Source organism: Scomber japonicus, chromosome 13, assembly GCF_027409825.1.
Source record: "Scomber japonicus isolate fScoJap1 chromosome 13, fScoJap1.pri, whole genome shotgun sequence".
NCBI classification, from domain to species: domain Eukaryota; kingdom Metazoa; phylum Chordata; class Actinopteri; order Scombriformes; family Scombridae; genus Scomber; species Scomber japonicus.
Genome location: NC_070590.1, coordinates 15,290,598 through 15,313,066, shown reverse-complemented (window position 1 = coordinate 15,313,066; position 22,469 = coordinate 15,290,598).

Genomic DNA, 22,469 nt, shown 5'->3' with positions numbered 1-22,469 from the left:
GAAGACACCTATCACTCATTTTGGCAAACACAAGGCGATAGTAACAGAGGGGAATGTACTAGGGGGAGAGAAACGATGAGGAGGGAAGGCAGAGAGGGGAGGAATGGGCAATATCATGCTCAAAGGAAATGTGGAGCTCCTAAAATATGAAAGCAGATGAATGGGGAGAGGCACAGCATGGTGGTATGGGACAGAAAAAGAGCAGAGCGAGTGAGACTGTAGCTAAAAACAGGATGATGGGGATGACAGGGACCTACTGAGAAGTATAGACCGTTATACAGGTAGTTGTGTAAATGGCTGTCTGCTCTGCACAGAACACAACTGTGACTCCCAATGAATTGCCAACTAATTGTGTGTCCTTCTGTGAGATGAGTCAGATAAACACTAGTAAATTGATTAGAGGCACGCACACACACGCACACACAGACAGAACATAACACATCCTCTCCTGCATCTCTTCTGCATTCAGGTTCACACACACATACGTGCATGCAGACTGCAGGCACATACAGCCACATAAAGACACAGACAATCAAACTCAATTAGGCAGCAGCAGTAGCAAGATTACCCCCCCCCACCTCTTAAGAGCAAAACAAAGAGTGAAAAAGGAGAGAAAGAAAAGTTATTGAGTCAAATTTACAAAAAGTGCCAGTTCAAAACATGCTTTGGATACTTATTTGGAACAGACTGATTGCTTGGCCTCTGGTATTGCTGCTCCAATGTATAGAAAAACAGATAAAGTTGATGTCAGGTGTGAATGAGTACACCAACGACATGAAAGAAACTAACATTTTATCATATACAGATGATAAGTTCCGTCATAGTGAATCTTTTCTCATTTCAAGTATAATGAGGGCTGCATTTATGACAGGGCCAAATGGCACCAAGTATGCAGTCAATTGGATTAACAGTTGCTGAGATACACAGAGGACACACATACATTTAGACAGACACACAGACAGACAGATTGACAGATAGATGGCGATTCCTTCCTTTATAGTAGATAGATGGTGAGGAGGCAGAGAGTGAGATAGAGTACAGGAGGACCAGCATCTAGCTAAGACACTCAATATAGATGCTGCTCCTCTCTTGTTGGTGGTTGATTTAGTTTAGCATAATCCCAAAGATCATTTAGCGTTGCTCATTCAAATGGTGATAAATCTCTGGCAGAGTTAATGAGAGATTTAAATGGCGTCATTGCCTCAAAGACACAGCTGAAATATCTCTGCACTATATAATCCTCCCCTCTCTTGTAATATGGTGCATAACCATTACATCCATCTTCATATCAGAGACAAATCAGGTCAATACTGCCTGGCTCTGCACCAGTGATTCTCTGTGGCCCAGGAATTACTATTTAGTAGTCTTGAAACTTTCTTTTATTCATAGTCCCACTTCTGTGACCCCAAACAAAAAGATTCAAACAAAGCTTGCAAGCAAAGAAAGTCAGATTGATCAGAATAGGAGTAACAATTAAGTTTATTGAGAATTAGCTTAATCTCTAATCCTGTCTTGATTTTGTTTTATGTTTGTTTGTTTTGGGGGTTTTTTTTTTGGGGGGGGGGGCTGTTTACATCTTAGAAGTTAAGGGCACTGAATTCAATGGGCCTAATAAAACCTAAAAACCTGGAGAACCTAAAACAATTTAGAGAATTGAGAATGAAAAGTTATTTTCAAGTTCATGGGAGTAAAATGCACAGATGGTTTGGCAGTGTCTGAAGTGCAACATGGGACAAAGCACAGAAATGTTATCTTACTTAAACATGAAGTAAGCAGCTAAAAGAAAAAAGAAGACATATTTCATCTTGTTTAATGGAAATCATAAGACTCATAACTGTTAATGCCAAGGGGAATTTTAAGTGTTGCAACACGTCACACACAATAGAATAAAATAAAATAGTTAAATATTAAAATTGAAAAGATTATTATTATACATTGTGCAAAAATTATGTACGTAGCATATAATAAAATGAGAGCAGTGAGACAGACGGTTGATAAATGACAGTTTTCAAAATCAGTGCTTGCAAATGTTGCAAACCTCGCTTGTAAATGTGCAGTGTCAAATAAATGGTAATGAAATATTCACTGTGATGGACAACATGTCAGGCAAGTTGATGTTCACTGCATGTACAATAGTGGCTGCCTGGACAGAATGAAGCAAATAGCCATTTTACTGCAAAACCACCACTTTTCAATTTTCAACCTTTTGTGCAATAACCTCTGTTTTTATAATTAGTTTCTATAGGGTCTGAATTTAGTCTTTTTATATACTTTTTAAAAACTCTACTGTGTTTACTGAGTCTCCCAGCCAAAGTACATATATAACCAGAGTAACAATAAACATCTTGAATCTTTTAACTTTTACTTATAGTACTTTAGTAATGTATATTATCATTGTATATTATAATGGGAAACTGCAGCATCTTTAACCTTAGGTTAAGATCTCTGCCTCTGTCAAGCAGGGAAGTAAAGTGCTTAAAGTTGAATGAAAAACGATATTCATTATCATGAAGTACCTTGGATGGTACCTTGCCTGTTTAACAAACCCAAGAAGACAGCTTGAAAGCTATTTTTCAAGGTATCTAGGTATCTTATAATTAGCGTCGGTCTTGTGTGGTCTATTTTCCACTGCCTGCCCCGCTCAGTGGTCTGATTCTGTGATACGCCCCCCTCTGCCCCTGGCCCAGCGTTGTGACATCTGTTCAGCACACAACATACTGGCCCATTAAAAAATACACGCACTATACTTTGATCAGGGCAAGTGCATACGTGTCTAAGTTTGTACGGGATGGAGAAAGAGACAGAGAGAGAGAGAGAGAGAGAGAGATAAAAAACGCAGAAATAACCTCTACCCTCTTTGCATGCAGTAATTGGGTCATTTGAAAGGCTAAGCTTATCTCAACACTAATCAAGCTCTAATTATACTCAGAAAAACTTTGCCCGCCCCTCCCTCTCTTATGCACACACACTCTCCACATGCATAATCAGATGATGCAGGTCACAGCTTTCTCGATTTAACTCCTGCCTATTAGTGAAGGGAAGATGTGAGACAGAGTACAGTGCTGCTGCTGCTGCAGCTGCTCTCTGACTCAAACAGCATCACTGAACACACGATGATAACAGAGAACGACAGGGTGACATGTGTCAGTGGGAAACAGGGGCCATGTTCAGACTTCTATGGGGAGGTGTGGTATCTCTTCCTTAGGCATTAAAGACTAATGCAGTTGGGCACACAAGGAGACACAAAAAAAAGATGTGCACACTCTTTGTGCAACACAGAGGTGATCATTTTTAATCTTAAGTATGTGGCTGACAATTTTCTAATCTCACGTATAGAGCCAAACCAACAATGAACTCATCCAAGTGTTGTGTGTGTATGTCCAAAACCTGATGTATCATATTCCTCTGGGCTGCAGATCTCTGTTGTTGTCCAAAATCAATTGAAAACACATCGATGAGCCACACCGCTGTACAGGGTGACATGTTTCTTCGCCCTGAAGGCAATGGCTACGGTAGTGTGGTTTGGCTCTGCATATGAGATTTGTTGACAAAACCACCAGCCATATCCTTCAATAATACCATACGCAGTGCAAAGAACTGCAATTTAACTGCTTACGTTTGATTTACTTAGCGGTCCTCTGGTGTCATTTGTTTGCATTGCTGTATGTCTGCATTTTCTCCTCACTCTCTACTAAAGTATTATTTGAACTGCCAGTATCAAATGGGACCTTGTTTACTGTAAACTGTCTCATAGAGAAGAAAACAGAACATTTGTGTGTGTGGGGAACTTAAAATCTGGGTAAATGTGGTCTGTATAATAACTTTCTGCAGAGTTTAAATTCAATCTTTATTGTATAACTAGAGTGACAATAAACACATTTTGAATCTTTAACTTACAGTCCTTTTAATTCTTTTGTAATGTACAGACGGGTGACAAATTAAAGGAAAACCCTGAATAGATGAGTGGAGAAATATAACGAATGCAGATGTTTCCACACAGGTGCACTGCATAGTTATAATTAAGCAATTGTCATCCAATCGTGCTCTGAGGCATGTATAAAAATACTGAGCAGGCCTAGTTGATTCTGATTTTCTATCAAGATCTAAGTGACTTTGAAAGAGGGTTCATTGTTGGGGCACGAATAGCAGAAGCGTCAGTCACAAAAATGGTGTTTCAATAGCAAAAGTGACTGCAGTGACATTTACATGCATTTAGATCTATGGGAAAGACATCAGTAAATAGGGTCAGAAATTGCAATTGACAGCACACATTTGATGACTGTGGTGCTTGTACATCAGTGCAATATGTGAGAATAAAGAATGAAGCAAACACCTGCACAATCTATGCAATGCACAAGACACAATATATAATATAAAATATCAATTTTCTATATTCTTCTCACTTAAAGAGCCAACCCAACAATGAACACATTACAATTGTTGTGTGTGTGTGTATCCAAAACCTGATATATTGTATTCCTCTGGGCTGCAGACCTCTGTTGTTGTCCAAAATCTATTGAAAACATGCTAATGAGCCACACCGCTGCACTGGGTGACATGTTTCTTTGGCCTAAAGGCAATGACTACTGTAGTGTGGTTTGGCTCTACAGGTGGGACAAAAAGATAAGGAAACCACCAGCCAAATCCTTCAAGAATACAGTTTGCAGTGCAACAAACTGCAATTTATTTTTGATTTACTCAGGGTTCCTCTGATGTCAGTTGCTTGCATTATGTCACCATTTTCTCTTCGCTCTCTACGAAAGTACTATTTGAGCTTCCAGTATCTTTTTTTACTATAAACTGTCTCATAGAGAAAACAGAATGTGTGGAGAACATAAAATCTGTCTGAAATAGTTTTTTAAGATTTTTACAAAATCCTGCGAATATTTAAATGAGAAGCAACAAAGAACGACAACAATGAGCCTACTGAAAACAATTGCAACACACACTACTGCATGCGGTGGTGTTAGCAGGCATGAACACAGATGCGATGTGACACGCATCCACACACTAACACAGTGATGTATACCCCCAATGGATCAAATACACAGCAATCACAGGAATTTCACAGCTGACTGACCCTGATCTGGCAGAAGGCATCTGTGTCTGCTGAGATGGTATGTATGAGCGTGTGTGTGCAGTTTTAAAATCTGTGTGTGCGTGTGTACAGACACACACACATACACACTCCACAGCAGTTGTGGTTGAGGTGCTGGCCGCCCTCCTGTGTCTTGCCATCACTAGATCTGGAATGCTCTGGCAGATATCCTCACTGGAGAGCTAAAAGAAATGAGCCTGTCCAACCAGCCAATCAGAAGAGGAGGGGAAAGTGCAGCATGGGGGCAAACTGGTTCTTCTCTTAATAGCTGTTTGTCCAATTCCCCCAGCAAGAGGAAAATCTCTCTTCCTCTTGTGACTAAATCATTCCCTGCTCTCTACGCTGCAGGTATGAATCACCCTTTGTCACCCACCTCCGCTCTCCTCCCTGTTGTTTGCTTAGTTCCCATCTGTCTCTATTACAAAGACTGTTAAAAGTACATCAGGACTTATTATTGCATAAATCTTTCATAGCAACAACTGTCTGCGCTCTTGCACCTTGTTTCCACAGTATATGTTTTTGAGACTCTCGGAGCGAGAAATTTCTGTCATGCTCGGGGATTACACTTGTAAATCAGACACGCACAGATTCAAGAAAAAAGAGAGAGAGAGAGAAGAAAAGAAGTAGGAGGCAGAATGCGAACAAGATGAAGGGTTACGAATCCGAATATCCAGAATGACAAGTGGAGTGATTTCAGTGTGGTGACATGTCCGAGGGATGATCTGTCACTGGGCTGTTTTATCGGATAACACGCTGTTACTGCACACTCGCCTTTGACTGAACCAATCACAGGCAGGCGCTGGCCATTTTTCAGCCTGATTGGCCGAAAACAAGAAGTGGAGATCGGCATCAGCGCTCTCATTAAACAGGCTCCCCATGGAGGATGATTTTAAGCACTATAGAACTGTCAGCTCGTGATGCGATCAGTTTCCTTCCAAAATGAGTTATCCAGCTGCTGATAAATGTGAGACCTACAGCAACAATATGATTAATGACTTGAGAGCACAACTACATATACTGCACCAGAATGAAATGGCTACATCACCCCCCTCCATCTAAATCCAGAGTGTCAAACTGAACTGTTTCTATTAGCTTTCAACTGACAGCAATTCAGCCGTTCTCACAACACCATTAGCATGATATTAGCGTAGCAAAGTGCTACACTTTGCCTTTGGCCTGCTTTTTCTTGTTGACATTTTTCACACCGTGCCGCTCTAAGGAAAAAACATTCAGATGGAATGATAGAGAAATAGCAGAGACGAGACATCAGTCAAGAAATATGAGAAGGGCCGTGGATGGCAGAGGAAGGATGTATGAGGGGGGGAACAGGAGGTGGTGTCACAGCTTTTCTCCATCAGCTAAAGAGAGATGGATGAAGCGAGAAGAGCATGTCGGTTAAACTCCCTCAATCAGTCATCGGATCTGGCTAATCTGAAGGTTGCTGGTTAAACTCCGCCATCAGTCATGGTGCTTGGCTTTCGTGAAGGTTAGAATCATCTGGAAATGTCTTGTCCTGTTCTTCTTCTGCTGTCATTTTTTAAGCCGATCCTTCGGCTTCGCCTCAGAGGTTCCTATGTGGTTGTGTTTTCCTGTATCTTTCCAGTCTTATAAACCTGTTTGCCGTCCTGCTTTATATTTAAGGGGATACTCTAGGGAAAGTCTATCTTGAGTATCAAATACTCACCTCCTGAAAGGTTGAAAGGTAGCTGTGAAATGTTTGTAGCATGCTCCTTCGTGGAGAACAGCAGCAGTTTACAATGGACTCCAGTGATGACTCAGTCACAGCATGAGATTTTCTCTAAACACACCAAAACAGTCACAGACACATTTCAAAAATCTCCTGCAGCACTGCTGTTGATCCAACTGCTCACTATGCTCCAGACATTGCCATTGAATCACTAAATATACCTCTACTCTTTGGAGCAATACAGAAGTAGAATTTTAACTGTTATAGCAAAACTATGAGTCCTACTTTAAGAATGGGATAATGAAAGATTCATATATTTTGTAAATATGTCACATTAACTAAAAAACAATATATCTTGTGTAGCCTGTTTGTGTGGTGACTGATGTAGCTGATCAGTGGTGGTTTATGTATTTACAGTAAATGCTTCTAACAAAGTCCCTGTTGCATCATATGTCAGCTGTAATGTATTTAAAAAAGGTTTCCTCACTACTAAGTAACTTGAATTTTGCACCCTAATAGAAGACAGATAAATATAGCCAGAGAAACAGTGGCATAGATATGTTTGGAAATCTGATGTTCCTAAAAATAAACAAAGTCAAGCTTGGATCTAAAGCATGAGAGAGATTTAAAAACACTGCAGTAGTGTAGTTATATATAGAACACCAGGTACTCTTTCTGCGGTATAAACATGGACTTACATAATAAACTACATGGAGAGGTTATTGTTGCTTGAGAATCCATTTTTTTCATTGTATTTTATTATTTAATGTTTAAAATGTCAATGATGCATGATGTCTATAAAGGTAATAGGATAAAAAAAACTTATGTGTCCAAGATGAAAACAGCAAATCCAGTTGTCTTCGATGTCTATAGATAACAAATATGTATGTCCAAAGTTTTGACTGGTACTGTATGTAAGTTTGACTTAAAGCTTACCTTTGTTACATTTTTACACTTTTTTTTGTTTAGGTTAAAATGCTATTAATAAGGTAACGTTTGACTGTATTTGTTGTAATATTGTAGTTACCGGATCATGTTCAGCATATTGATAATGGACCTAACATTAGCTCCAGCTAATTAGGTAGTTTATGCTGGGTAACCTTTGCTGTACATAATATCACATTTCTGGTATGTTTGACTCGACTGTATTTGTTGTAACCTTACAGTTATTGGATCAAGTTTAACATATTGCTAATATACATGTGCATTGTCTTGGTCATCAATATTGTAGTGCGCATTCACGGAGGGGAAGGGAGTGCAGGGGTGGGACATAGGAGGGAGGAGGGGTTGTTGCTGTTCAAGTTTTTTTAATGTGCTGTGTGAAATGCAAGAAAGGTAAGAGTAGCTTTGAGAGAGCCACCAGTAGTTGTTTGAAAGGTTTGAGCATGTTTTGATTTGTGTAACTCATTTGAATTGGACAAGAAACAGTTGAGCTGACAGCTTTTGGATGCATTGTTGAAGCATCTAAACGGGTGCATGCCAGACGTGATGTGGCGTGGCATCAGTTTGCATAATTCCAGTTATGCTTGAGATTTTTTGACAGTGAATATTCCTACACACTCAGCCACCAATCTGCTTTTCATCCTCTTCCTGTTTTCATTGCTCTAAAATCCCCATTTTGACCAACAGTTCCAGGTAGTGTGACAGAGGAACGAATCTCAGGGAGTAAAAGTCTCTGTTGTGCAGTTTGTCCTGTTTGCGTTTCTACATGTACCACATCTGACCAAACAGGTAGATCATGCAAATTAGACCCATGACGGATTCAAAAATGACGGCAGTGCTTGAAATGCAACAACCAAACAAAAAAAACAACACAGATTTGTTCTGTTGTTCTTTGTATTTACTGTTGCAATAGTTGGATGTAATGAATGGATGAAAAGGAGAAATTAAACTGAAACTAAGAGAGTCTGTCTTCATAGTAAATCATTTGTTGAGTGTTTGATGGTTGTTTATTTCTGCTTCAGAATGTAACTGCCATGAAACAATTAGATAATAACATTTTATTCTCTCATTCACTGGATGTGTTCATTCTCTAGCTCGCTTGACCACAGCACCACTCGCTCTCTCTTTTGCCCGTGCTCTCAGCTCACTTATGCTCTTTCTCTCTGTCTCACTTTTTCTCTCCATCCATCCATCCATTTCCTTTATTGCTTACCCTCTACAGGGTCACGGGAGAGCTGGAGCCAATCACAGTTGACATTGGACGAGGGGTGGGTTAAACTCTGGACAGGTCGCCAGTCAATCACAAAGCTCTTATTCTCTCGCCCCTTTTTTAAAATAAGGCTCAAGCTGACAGCAAAGCCTAACTTTATTTTTAACGTTAACAAATGAAGAGAAATGTCCTCCCCTTGTCTTAAATCAATAGGAGAGTACTTCTTTGTTTTATGAATGAAGCAGTAAACAAGTTGAAGCAGCCGCGGTGTCTGTGTTTGACAGCAAAGGTCGTTCCTGCAAACCTGCCCTCAAAGTTCCTGTACTTTTGGAAAGAATTACCACCACAGTCTGGACTTTTTGGGTGGTAATTTCTCTGACACTTCATTTAGACCCATGTCCCTCCAGTGAAAACACAGGTAGAAGAACCCAAAAGCCTCTTAGTCCCTGGGGAAAGTACCTGCGGTGGAAAATTGGCTCTATATTCTATGCTAGTTCTTCTCTTTTCAGTTTATTTTTACTTTCAAAGTCTTACTTTTTCTGTCCTTTTGTCTGCATGTTTATGTTCGTGCCAGTAGCTCCAGTGAAAAGAATTCACAGAAAGGTAATGAAATAATCTTTTAAGGGAAAGGTCACGACTGGGTTTGGGTCCCCCTGCACGAAATGTGTCCACATGAGAGTGAATGCCACCTCAACAGCAAAAATATGGTTGAAGAAATGTTCCTTTCCTTTATTCTACAAGTAATCCCATTACTTTTTACAAAGTCACACACATGCACACACACAGGGACACACAAGGTATCCTTTGTGAATCAGAATTTTGAATTAAACTGAAACATTTCATTCCAGGCAGTGTGACTCCGCTCTTTCCTTCACCTGAGGCACGTTACAAAGAGAGAAGCATACCCACAGTGCTGCGTGTCCCTGAACCGTTTTCCCACACAGGGTCAACGGTACTCTTCACAACTCCGTAAATGTTCTGAATTTCTTCCTCAAGGTTACACACACTGTATACAAACACTCCTCCATTCACAAACATGTGAACACCCATTGAAAATCACAAAACATGCATTCAGAGGTACATCACACTCAACACACATCACGACACACACACACACTGGGCTATGACAGATACAAACACACCCACACACACATAACGCTCTACATATTTATTTCACAAATACATGCCACACCACACACATACACACACACGTGCTGTGCATCACACTGAAACCTCACACACACACACACACACACACACACACACAAGCTGGAAATGAATTATGAATGCATATCTACAACTCCATCCTCCCAACTCACTATGTGCGTCTACTCAATCCACCCTGGATGCATAATCCTCTCAGTTTCTCACCCGTTTTGTACCACCTTCCCCTGACCCCTCTCTTCCTCTATACCTCCTTTTTTTCCTCCTCCTTCACTCTTCTGCCTCCAAAATGTGTCTTTGTGCCTGACTCAGGGCTGACCTCTGCAGTGTGGCTCTGAATTCTGTGATGCATTTAAGGATTTTTCTCTCTATAACTGGATGGTGTGGTGTGTGCGTGAGAGAGAATTAGTGAAAATTGATAAAGTGTGTGTGAGACGAAGAAATTAGTTTTTTTTGTGTTTCTAAGACTCCATTCACACCAAGCCAGCTAAATTTGAACACGCTATATACAAGTGAAAATGATGTGTTCACACTTGAGTTTCAGACCTTTATCTCTGCTCATTCTGAACACCTGAGCAACAGAAAAACTGCTCAGTATCCTGTTGTTAGTCAAACTTTTTCAGTCAACAAATGACAAAATTGCTCATCCTCCTGCTCTCCATGATAACTACAATCAATACAGCTGAACTCACAATTTATAAATACCATGTACTGAACAGGCAACCAGTACAATATTTATTGCGCTGCTGCGCTAACACGTCGATCAAATCAATGTTTTATGATTGCAAATGAGTGACAACAGCTGCTCTGTGTAATCAGCTATATTGACATTTAAAATGAGTGATCACATAGAAAGTTAATTGTGACAGAAAGTTGTTTTTTTTTCTTTCTCCACTTTTACAAAGGCCCAATAAGGCACCATTGTCACATTTCAAAACCTCTGTTTCCATATTATATTGAGAAACTGGAGTCTTTAGATTTATACACTGGAGACTATTTAGAAAAACTCATCTTAGTGTGGATTTAATTCTCAATTAACCTGCCCATTGTGTTCTCCATAAATTAATTAGTTTTGGTCCAAAAAATAAATAAAAATAATAGCCATAAATAATGATCACTGTTTACAAAGCTCAAGGTGACATCCTCAAATGTCTTCTTTTTTCCCAACCACCAGACCATCACCTAAAAATCATAAATAAATCATTCAAAACAATAAATGGATTATCAAAAGTGCTTATTTCCTGTTAACCTATTAATTGTTGGACAAAAATGGCTTCAAAAAATCAGTCTGTTTATTTATAATGGGTTTTTTTAGGCAGAGTTATTGTATGGCTGATATTTTGTGTTAAATAAAAGCATGTTTATACCTCTCAAAGTATAAAATTGGAAAAAAAGTTTACTTTTGGTATTTCGGGACACTGAAATTCATGCATTGTAGCAGCACCAATACAGAGCATCTTCAAACCATGCCCTGTCTTACTGTGAGGGAAAAGATCAAATGTGTATGTGTGTTTGTGTGTGAGAGAGAAAAGGGAAAGAACTGGTTGACATTTTCCCTCCAACTAGCAGAGGGCTGATGGGCAATGCCAGTAAACATAAGTCTGTGTGTGTTTATGTGTGTGCTTATGCATTTTACAAATGCCACTTTCTACTGCCAGCTTATGGCAGCCCTGAAGACAAACACATGCACACACACACACACACACACACACACACACACACACACACACAAACCCGTACGCACACACATAGATATTGTTGCAATTGTTCTCTGCTCCAGGCTTTTGCATGATGCTGAAGTGTCTCACTGCACTGAGGTAAACTGTATGCCAGCACCTCCCTTATACACACACACACACACACACACACAGACAATCAACCCCAAATTTATTTCTCTCTCTTTATCTCCCTGTTTGTCTGTCTCTCCTTCAATTACAGCCCATATGCTAGAAGGCCCCCAGCTCTCCATGTGCCCCTTTGAAGTGAAGTAGATTAAAAAAACAAACGTTTGGAAAACCATAAATGAGCACATACAGAGCTGAGAATAGGGGGAAAAACACACACACATACACAAATTCACAGAAATACATTCATTAACATCCGTATACTGACTGTATTGCAGACGTGTACACACAGAAGCAGGCATGTATAAATTCATCAGTGTGCATCAAAATACATGAATAGATACACACACAGTCAACATATTAATATTTGATTCAATATTCAATCTGACCTCTGCCTGTTTTATAAATGTAGCCCATAGCGTGACACGTGCTGAGAGAAGAAATACTAAGAGTGAGCAGCTTCCCAAATGTCCTCTCAAAAAAATGATGCATTCAAGAAAAAGCATTCCCGACTGAATGTAGAGCAGGTTTGGGAAATTGGATTTTGAAGCCATTTTGTCCACTTCTTTACCTCCATAGATTTCTCTCCTCAGTGAATTCACCGCATAGGGATTTGTTACCTGTAGTGCAGTGCATTATCTGTCTCTCTCTGGCTTGCCCCCCAACAAAACATACATAGCGATTAAACTGACTCTGCAGAATGCCTTAACACTGTGGACACACTTGCATAGGCACACCGCTGCACAAGCAAGCAAGCAAGCAAACACACACACACACACACACACACACAAACTTCCCGCTGTGTTCAGCTGGTATTTACATCCCATCCCACAAGGCCTTGGGATTGCCCTCACAACATTCAGCAACTAAGTAATTAACAACAATGCCTCTCAACTGGAAGGGTGAGACAACACACATACACACATACACAGATACACACATAAACGGACAAAATCTATGTTTCAGCACTATAGGCCCAGACAAAAAAGTTGAGAAAGTGAAACTTTAGAGAAATGCACAGTCAATGTGACAATAATGTGATAATTCTGGTTTATTGTAATTTTATTGTAGTTGTACTCATCATTCTTATTGACAATAGGAATATTGTTTTCACGCACAGCATCATCGGGAAAAAGATGGTGAAATCTGTCAGAAAATGGTGCAGGTTTTTAAAGGGACAGACCCTGCATATTTTCAGGTTCATTCAATATTTTTATTCTTGGGCTCCACTGGAATATCTTTGAATGATATACAGTTATTTATCTTATACTGCATTATAAAGTTTGTAAGTATTTATTTATTAAAATAACATCATCTTCACGTTCGATGTGGTCTATGCGGGATCTCATGCAACCACGCGGTATTTCAGTGATCGCGCGAGATTTCGTCGATGTTTACAGCTTTAGCAGCAGTAGCAGCAGAGTAAAAGCCATCAGGTAAGTGTTATTTTAATAAACTCCTGGTGTACTTACAAACTTTCCAATGCATCAACTTATGAATAAATACCCTATTTGTATGCCGAATCATGGCTTTAAGGCCCCCCTCTCGATGAGCCCAATCCCTTCTGATTGGTCGGTTCCAGACGCAATGAAACACAACAATAGTAGGATTTAACTTCTTAGAGTGGACAACATGATCAACCTTAGCAACAAAGATTACAAAATAATGTCATTGTATTTTTATTTTGTTGTTTAATGTGTAACATTATCATAACCGATGATGGCCAGAACTGCAAAGAAGAGTGAAGCTGTCCTTTAAACCCCTACAGGAAAGAAAAACAAAGATGACAACAAACAGACCTGAAACCTGCCACAAAGCAAATTCTTCTGTAAAAAGGAACCAGTTGACACCCCCTGCAACTCTAAACACAAAACCAACTTTCCTGCAACGTCTCTTGCGATAAGACAAAGTCTGAAAAGTTCAGGAACACAGAGTTTTCTCTTGCTTCTCCTGAGATTACACTATTTGTTTTTTGGGCTTTAGTAGCATTCAGTCATATGGCCATTGTGTAACAACATGAGCAGTGACAAGTAGGTGATAAATGGGCAGAGAAAAATGCTGAGAGAATACGCGTGGGCATAGTGTGTCTGCATGCATGTGTCATGTACAGTATGAGTATATGCAGGCATGTTCGTGTGTTTGTGAGTGTGTATGTATGTGTGAGTGATCCTCAAATCCAGCTCTGTTTTCTGTCCTTCGATGAAATTAACTCCACTCACCTGTCGGCTCAGGTGTAAATCAGACCCTAATTAGACGGCTAGAGTGAAAACTACCTGACAGAGTAGAAATCCAGAATGAGAGGATTTGGGAAACTGTTGCATACTGTATATTCAAACTGACACCGTAGAGCTCTGAATCACACCCGCCTGTTGACAGGACAGACTTCTCACTGACTACATTTACATGCCCACGAGACACCAGAAGTCAGTGTAATGCAAAAATCAGCTTTTAAATGTTTACATGTGCTGAAGTAGCCTCAGTACTGCAAAAAGTTTAAATGTTGTAATTTCGGATTTCTTCCCTACCAGTTGTTCGTGTGCAGCATCTTTACCATGTAAATGGACAAAAAAAACCCTCCCTGTATAAAATCAGTTTTCTGAAAAATAAAACGGCTTTAATCCAGCTTCTAATTATCATTTAGCTTCATAAAATTTAAATATAAAACAACTGATCTTCATTTCATATTTCAGGTGCTTCTGCTTTGGTTTTACTGGACAAACTGTTCCTTCTTACATTAACTTGTGCCGTTTAAACGTCATATATCTGCTTTGTCTCAATTAAGGCTTGCAGGTTGGTTTTCTTGGAGAGAGTTTGGCTGGGTATGTGAATGTTTTTTGTATTATGAAAAAGAAGCTTTCATGATGTTTTGTCCTCAAATGCATTAACATTTGACTAAATACTCAAAGAAAATGTAGCGTAGCGTAGGTGAGATACAGACATCCTTTACATCCTTTGCCAGCACAGCCTTATTTTACAATTAAATGTCTTCCATTAAACCCACACTGCATATGTTTAATGCCTATGCTTCTGTGTAAGGTTATAAATCTGTTAAATGTAAAACTGTAGCTCAGATCTTACAAGTTTATAGCTGACATTAAGTTCTTACTCTTTAATTATGGAAAACTCAGTTGGTGTTCTGTTAAAACCATCTATCACAGAATGTAGTGACTGTTCTGTGTGTTTGCATGTATATATATGTGTTTAAAATAAACAAATACATAAAAAAGATCAAATAGTTACTTCAAAAGGATAGCTTTTGTATGCCTTGAGTCATAAAGGTCATATCGCAGAGGACAACTATCCGTCTCTGTTCCACTGCTTTATTTTCTCATCAAAATCAACAGAATAAAAGAGAGAGAAAGGGAAGCAGATTACATGTGATTCTTTGCAGTAATTAGTGATTTACTATTAGTTATTGATGCTCTCTGGAGAGTGCATCATGTTTGACTCGTCAGCAGTTTTGTGTCTTATAGAGTTCGCAAGTTCAGAGTCACACTTTACTAACTTATTCTACTGATGAGTGGATTTAAATGAGACATATTGACTGTAGCTGTTTACAGTTTGCAATAATAATATGATCAGCTTAAGAATGCAGCGTGTTATTCTTTCCTCAGGCCATCTGAACACAAACACTTCAACCTGTTACAGAAACAATTACAGCTTAATCAGCAACTGTTTTGATATGCAGTTAATGGGAAAAAAAGGCTATAATTCATTTTCACCCTCTTGAATATTAAGTGTTTTTCTCAGTCCTCTGTAATGGCTAACTGTACACGTTATGTAATTTTGAGGGTTAATGGGACAAAATAAGACATTTGAAGACACTTTGGACTTCTGGAAACTGGACATATTTTACATATTGTCTAACTATTAACTGATAAATAAAATATAAAATAATCGGCACATCAGTCGATAATGAAAGTATAATTAGTTGCAGCCTGATAGTGGTGATCTTAAACATCACCGAGTCAATGGTGGCTCAGTCATTACAGACTTGTAACTCACCCTTAAATTCAAGTCAACATCTCAGAGTTTCCAAAGATACTGCAAAATATGTCAGGATGTAGTTTGGTGAAATGGTCTATGAAATGACACACAAAAGATGGATATTTCCATTTGGTATAATGTCTGAAGCCATAAAAACACTCAACTCTGTGTAGCATATAACTGCAATGAAGCAAGAGAAGAGAAACATTGCATTGATGTGGTTAATTAGGGTCAGTGGGGATAAAATAAATAAATACAATGAAGAAAAACACCATTTTTACAAATTAGAAGTAGATAAATCAGTTGTTTTTTAAAATAATTTTAAAAAAGTCAAGTCACGCCAAACTCTATGTATCGCACCGTTATTTTTCCATGATGTCTTTTTTGTTTTTGGTCTAAATGGATAAGTCCTCAGATAACTTCCTCAGTCATCAGCATCATCTCATGTGCAAAGTATAATGATCATACTGTTTGAGCAAATCTAGTTATTTTGTTTCTACAGTCATGCATGTGTTCAGTTGGTATGTTTGTTTTGTTGTATGCTGTTTCTCTTTTGAGATTACAACCTAATATATTCATTATGTGTTGTCATAAGTACACCATGTTACACTTTACTGTATGAGGCAAAGCTGCCCTTATGGAGAGCCTAAAATACTGCTCGGTGGGTTTTCTGCCTAGAGACAGATACAAACACACAGAAAGCTTGAGAGTAAAGATGAAAGAGGAGAACAGCACAGGGTGGGATGGGCCTGAATGAATAATAGGCAATCTATAATGGATGACAAGTTGACCAAGTTCTTTCTCTCTGTCTCTTTCCCTTTCTCTTTATCCCTCCTTTTCTTTTTTTTTTAACTTTCTCCTCTTTTGCTCTGCACTCCTCTCTCACTTTGACACCATGTCACTGCTTTGAGGCACATGTTCTGGAAGAAGACGGCGACAGCCATCCTCCCCTGAGCCTCTTAGCTGCCTTTGGAAGAGAGCCGCTTTACTTTATGGGCTTCTCAAATCTCCTGGAGACGTTCTCTCTTCTCTCCACTTTTCAAAAAAAGTCTGATTAGAGGACAAGGGATGTAAAACAGCAAGAGAGGAAAGAAGAGGACTGGGGATGAGAAGAGGGGGTGGGGGGGGGGTCCTGGAATAATCAAGTAAACAGTTATGGACTTTCACAGGAATGTAAAACAGGAAACTGTGTAAATGGAGAGAGACACTCTGGGGTGCAATATCTGGCACCTATTTATACTCTCGAACGTTGTGCTCTGCAGTTTGGAAAGCAATATCACTACCCCCGCCAAAACTGGATAAATCGAAGCATCTATAACACACAGTGAATGAGAGTTTTAAATCATAGGTGTTTGGTAGATGCTTTTAGCATCCAGATGTCAGTATAGCCTATGTGGCTTTTTACACCTGAGTGTTTAAACATGGCAGAGGCAAGCACCCAGGGGTCCGTAGACGAACACTGCTATTTTCACCTTGACACACATTAAATACGCCTACTGTGTGTCAAATGTGCCGTGTGTATATTTTAGAAACTGCATCAGAATCTTGATCTGCTGTATCACATATAGGACAATGGTGAGGGGGTGTTTCAATAATTCCGAAGCAAATCTTTGCCACCCGGTAGCGGACATTAGGGAGCGCCACATGGACTCACATTAACTCTGATACCGAGTCGTAGCGCGCTGTGTTTCAAAAAAAAGGGAATAACCTGTAAATGGAGTTACAGCCTGCTTGGCTTCGCACATATTGCAGATAGTATACACACAGATCTTATTGTACAACATCTTGTTTTATTTTATTTTTTAGAACAGTGTGATAACTACTATTTCACAGACAGACTAACAAATCAGTTTTGTAATTGTGCCCCCATCAGCTGATTTATAATGTACCCCCTGAGGCTCTCCATGTCTTCCTGCTGGACCATGGCAGAATCAGCATCTTTAAGCAGGACTCAGATTGATAATAATTACTTAAAACAAACCCTGCATGCACAGTGTTTTTATTTAGGCGTGCAGGGACAGATATTGCGTTTTCTGGGTCTAAAATATGAAGTAAGTTACTTTGTGCATTCATAAGACATTATTTCTTGTTCACCTTTTTTGTTTAACATCAAGTTTTTCTGTCTCTTTGGTCTTCCTTGCTTTTTCTTCAGCAGTGTCACCTTAATGTCATCAGCATCACTCATCACAAAAGGGCCTCTTGCATCTTCGGCTCACTTTCTGTCTCGGTGTATTCATTTGCCACCATCAGGACATCATCATCAACTAAATGTGCAGCATCTCTGTCCGACTCCAACCTCTCCAGGCTGGTTGTTTCATACATTTGGGCAATTTCAAGTAATACCACCTTCCTGTGCAGCAGTCCTTTCGGAATCTGGAACATTTCCTTATATTCTTTACCCCCCCCCCCCCCCCCGAGCTTGCTATCAGAGTCGCTACCTTCATATCCACAGGCTGACTGCATTAAATCAGTCATTCCCACTGAGCTTCCTACTGTGTTCTGGTGGCTTCAGTGTGGATTGAAGGGATTGTAATTGGTGATTTCCAACCTCCACTTCAGGTTGGCCGCCAGCTTAATGTCATCTTGGGTGAAACAATGAGGGAGACATATTCATATTTCCAGCAGAGGAAATATTATGGGCCCATGGATGACCAAATGACATGACAGTTTACAAGAGCATCCTTTCATGTATTTGTCAACAGTGTATGACTTATGTCTACCCTGACCTCTCCACTAAACACTGTATTCTTTGTCATTCTTTCCAAAGCTGAATTGACAGCTGTCTGATTAGTTTTTAGCTCTTTAGCCTCTATTATGAAACTTTTGTCAATAAGGATTTTGGATAAATCCATTGCCATCTGGCTGTCACGGCAACTGTCCAAAAATTGATACATGGATATTGTTACATGGAAACTCTCTCACATTCTTGCCTGTCTATGAATCGGATCAGTTCAATAAGCCATCTTCAGCATTTGGAAATGGCTTTCAGTCCTGTTATTTGTGTAACTTCCCATAGTGGGCAAGTCTTTTTCTAAAGACATGAACCCACAGTTTTATTTGGGCATTGCAGTTGGTCAGAAAACATTACATAAATTTCTTGTCTGGGCATTGCTCTTTCAGCTTCTGTAATGTTGATAGTGTTTCAGTTCACAGTATTGAGCCAAGTGTGGACACAAGGTGATGGTATTTCATTCTAAGAAGCTCTATAACTTTCTTTTTCAACTATTTAATGATATGAAATAAGCATAAAAGACTATTCTTCCACAAAGTTTCCTCACAGAACTTTAATGTCTGATGTTCTGCCATCTTCAATTTCCTTGTTTTAATAAAGAACAGACCTTAGAAAAATACTGTACAGTCTCATGCTGTATGAATGCATGTATATGTTGTACCACGCTCATTTTAAACTGCTAAACATTGGAGGACATAACCATATCTGCTTGTTTTGTATGTAGAGTCTACAAATGCAATGTCTGGGCTCCTCTCGAATGTTTAGCACATTTCCTGGGACTAAATAACTGAATTGCTCACCTTTACTTCTGCTGTGTATACTTTTTCTTTTAAGTTTTTGATAAAAGCATAATAACATAATTTCAGCTTTACTTTGGTCATTTGTGAACTTAAAGTTGCTGTTTGATATTGTTTCATGTCATTAAACTTGCGGTTCTTTCCATGACTATGTTTGACAAAACTCTTCAGGGTGGAAGAACTGACCTTTATGTACATGTAACAAAATTATAAAACATTCATCTTCCAGTATTTTCTTTTTCAGTATCAAAAATGTACTGGTTTTACCTAACTCACCTTCAACTGTACCAGCCTTTCAATTTCTGTGCTTTCCTTTGATGGCCTCTTTTGTGGATATTTATGAAAAGCAGATGAGACATTGGATGGTTATATTCATCTGCCACTCTTGTGACACAGAGTGTTGTATCCTTCGGGTCATACTGAAGGTGAATGGCCACAAAACACCCCGTCCAGACATAATGCTGGAATGGCCTCACGTTTGCCTATAGTCAAATTACACAGACACAAGGCACTTCAAAACAGTAAACTATCTGTAATTGACCTTTCATGTTTAGCCACTTTCAATTTTATTAAATCCTCAACAATTATTTTGATTGTTCTGTTAAATTAAGGTAACCACACAATAGATGAATCCCAAAGGACAAAAAGGGCCCTATTTTCATGGCAGAAGCATTAGTAGCAAAGATGTTAAACCACAGCGATACTTAGACACTTTCAGTAAGAAAATATTAAGTCACATTGGGTAGTTGAAAAAATGTGTTACAGTCTAAAATTGAAGTAAACAAATTAGCATGTTGCCTTATTTTTTTGGTAATTTTACCAGCAATCAATACAACAGACTGTAGGAGATATGAAAGTTTCATATTTTGACCAAGCATGTACAACTGTGGCCAATTAGCTAGTTAGTAATGATTCTGAATAGCAGCATTAATGTGTGTCTTTCGCAAGTTAACTATAGCTAAATTAAGTAACACATTCAATTTTGCTAACATCTAGCTAGTGTTAGCTAAACTAGCTATGTTAGCTAACCATAGAGCAAGTCTGCTCATTGTACTATTTTAATTTGAATTATACAAACAGGAACTTGTTGGAAAAAGTATATTTTATGTTTAGTACCTAACCTTTTACATTTGTGTCTCACTTCGGCATATTCAATCATCGAGGCCCATAGCTGAAGAGCTGCCATGTGACTTCTCACCTGGGTGTAAATTCAGTCTGTCTTAAAAGCAGGGCTCTCAAGTTTCGAAAAGTTTGGTGTTGGTCTTTCGCTCCAGATTCCGGGAGATTGGATTGGATTACATTCTGTATATTAATTTCTGTGCGGTGGGATCTATCACTTCTCAGCGTGAGAAATGACAGGTGTGTGGTACCGCAAGCATATGAACGTGTGTGTGTGTGTGTGTGTGTGTGTGTGTGTGTGGAGGGGGGGGGGGGGGGTTGTTACTGTTTTCTGATTGGCAGTTGGGTGCTAACTTGGGATCGTATGAAGTCAGTGCAGAGGTCTCACTTCCCACGTACTTCTGTGTGGTGCATTTCAGTGTGCGAAATGCTGGCTGGCAATTCGCTATATTTTTCTTATTGTCAATAACTCTACTGTCCAGTAGCAAACCAACAAGTTGTTTTCTAAAAACTACAAGAAACATGTCAATGAGCCACACTGCTGAATTGAGATGTTCCTTTGTCCTTAGAGAATAGTTAACTTTAGTTTGTTTAGAAACAGTTCTGAAGAGTGATAGCAGCAATAAGAGTTACAATCGTATCACTGTCATTACTCTTTGCTTCCTTGTACAGCAGACGCCATTACATTAAGGACATTGGTTTACAGAGCATTCTTAGCTTGTTGTGCTACCTCTTGACTTTTTAATATATTTTTAATTTCTCAAAGTACTTCGGTAAAACAAGAGTCAGGTGCAAAAATGTATTTAAAACTTTATCGGTGCTAATATGAGGCTTCAGCTGTCTGAGTTGGTTGCATAAAGTGGATATAATCTTTATAATCTTTTTTGTCACAATTTCCCTCCTTGTATCTTAATAGTGTTTTCCTATTCAGCTGCAGTGAAAGGATCTTCACAAAAACATGGAATTTGGCACTAAAAAGACAAAAGTAAAAAACTGAAGCTTTATATTAGCTTCAAATAAACATTTGAATGTATTTTGCACAGGAGGAGGGCTGTGGATAGCCTATTTGTTCCCAGTTAATTACATTGAAAGTGCACCATGGCCAGTACGAACAGAAGAAATGATTATGGAAAGAAAAACATATCAGTGTTCATTTGGGCACCTGCCTATTGTTTCAGGACGGACTTGAACAATTGTGAACCTATCCTCTGATACAGTTGTAAAATGATTTAATATTGTTTGTTACTCTTTGCAATGATAAAAAAAACTCCAATATCACTGCAGAAAAAGAAATGTAGTTTTAACTCCATCACATTTCACCACATTTTCATTACATTTGTGGAGGCTATTTTTTTATTCATTCATTGTTAGTCATAAATATTTCCACCTGTTATGAAAGAGCAGCACTGCATGCTTGGCAGCAAGTAAGATGTGAATGGTGCAGCTCCATGTTGTTTTGTCTATAGCAGCTGTGCTGGCTGTCCATAAGCTCCTAAGCTGCCTTCCCTACTGCGCCACTCCCAGTGTTGCACAGACCTCCTGCAGGTTTCTTTTGGTAAGTTTATTGTACACATCAAAACAGAGCGCTGAGCGTATTACGCCATGGAGAGAGCTGGAAATAATAGCTGGGCAAACATCTACCGCCTCTCTCTGTTGTGTGTGCTGCTATTTGAGACTGAATCCACCTTGTTGTCGAGGCAGGGACAGAAGAGGCAGGCAGAGGTGGAAAAAACACTTTCTTCATAGATCAGATTTGTGCTTGTTATTGGATTTAAGTCCCATAGTTGAACAGACATGCATACATATACTGGTAGGGGCTAGTTCAGTGATGGAGACAGTGAGAATGAACACAGTATAAAAAAGAAAGATTAGATAAAGGATAAAAATAAG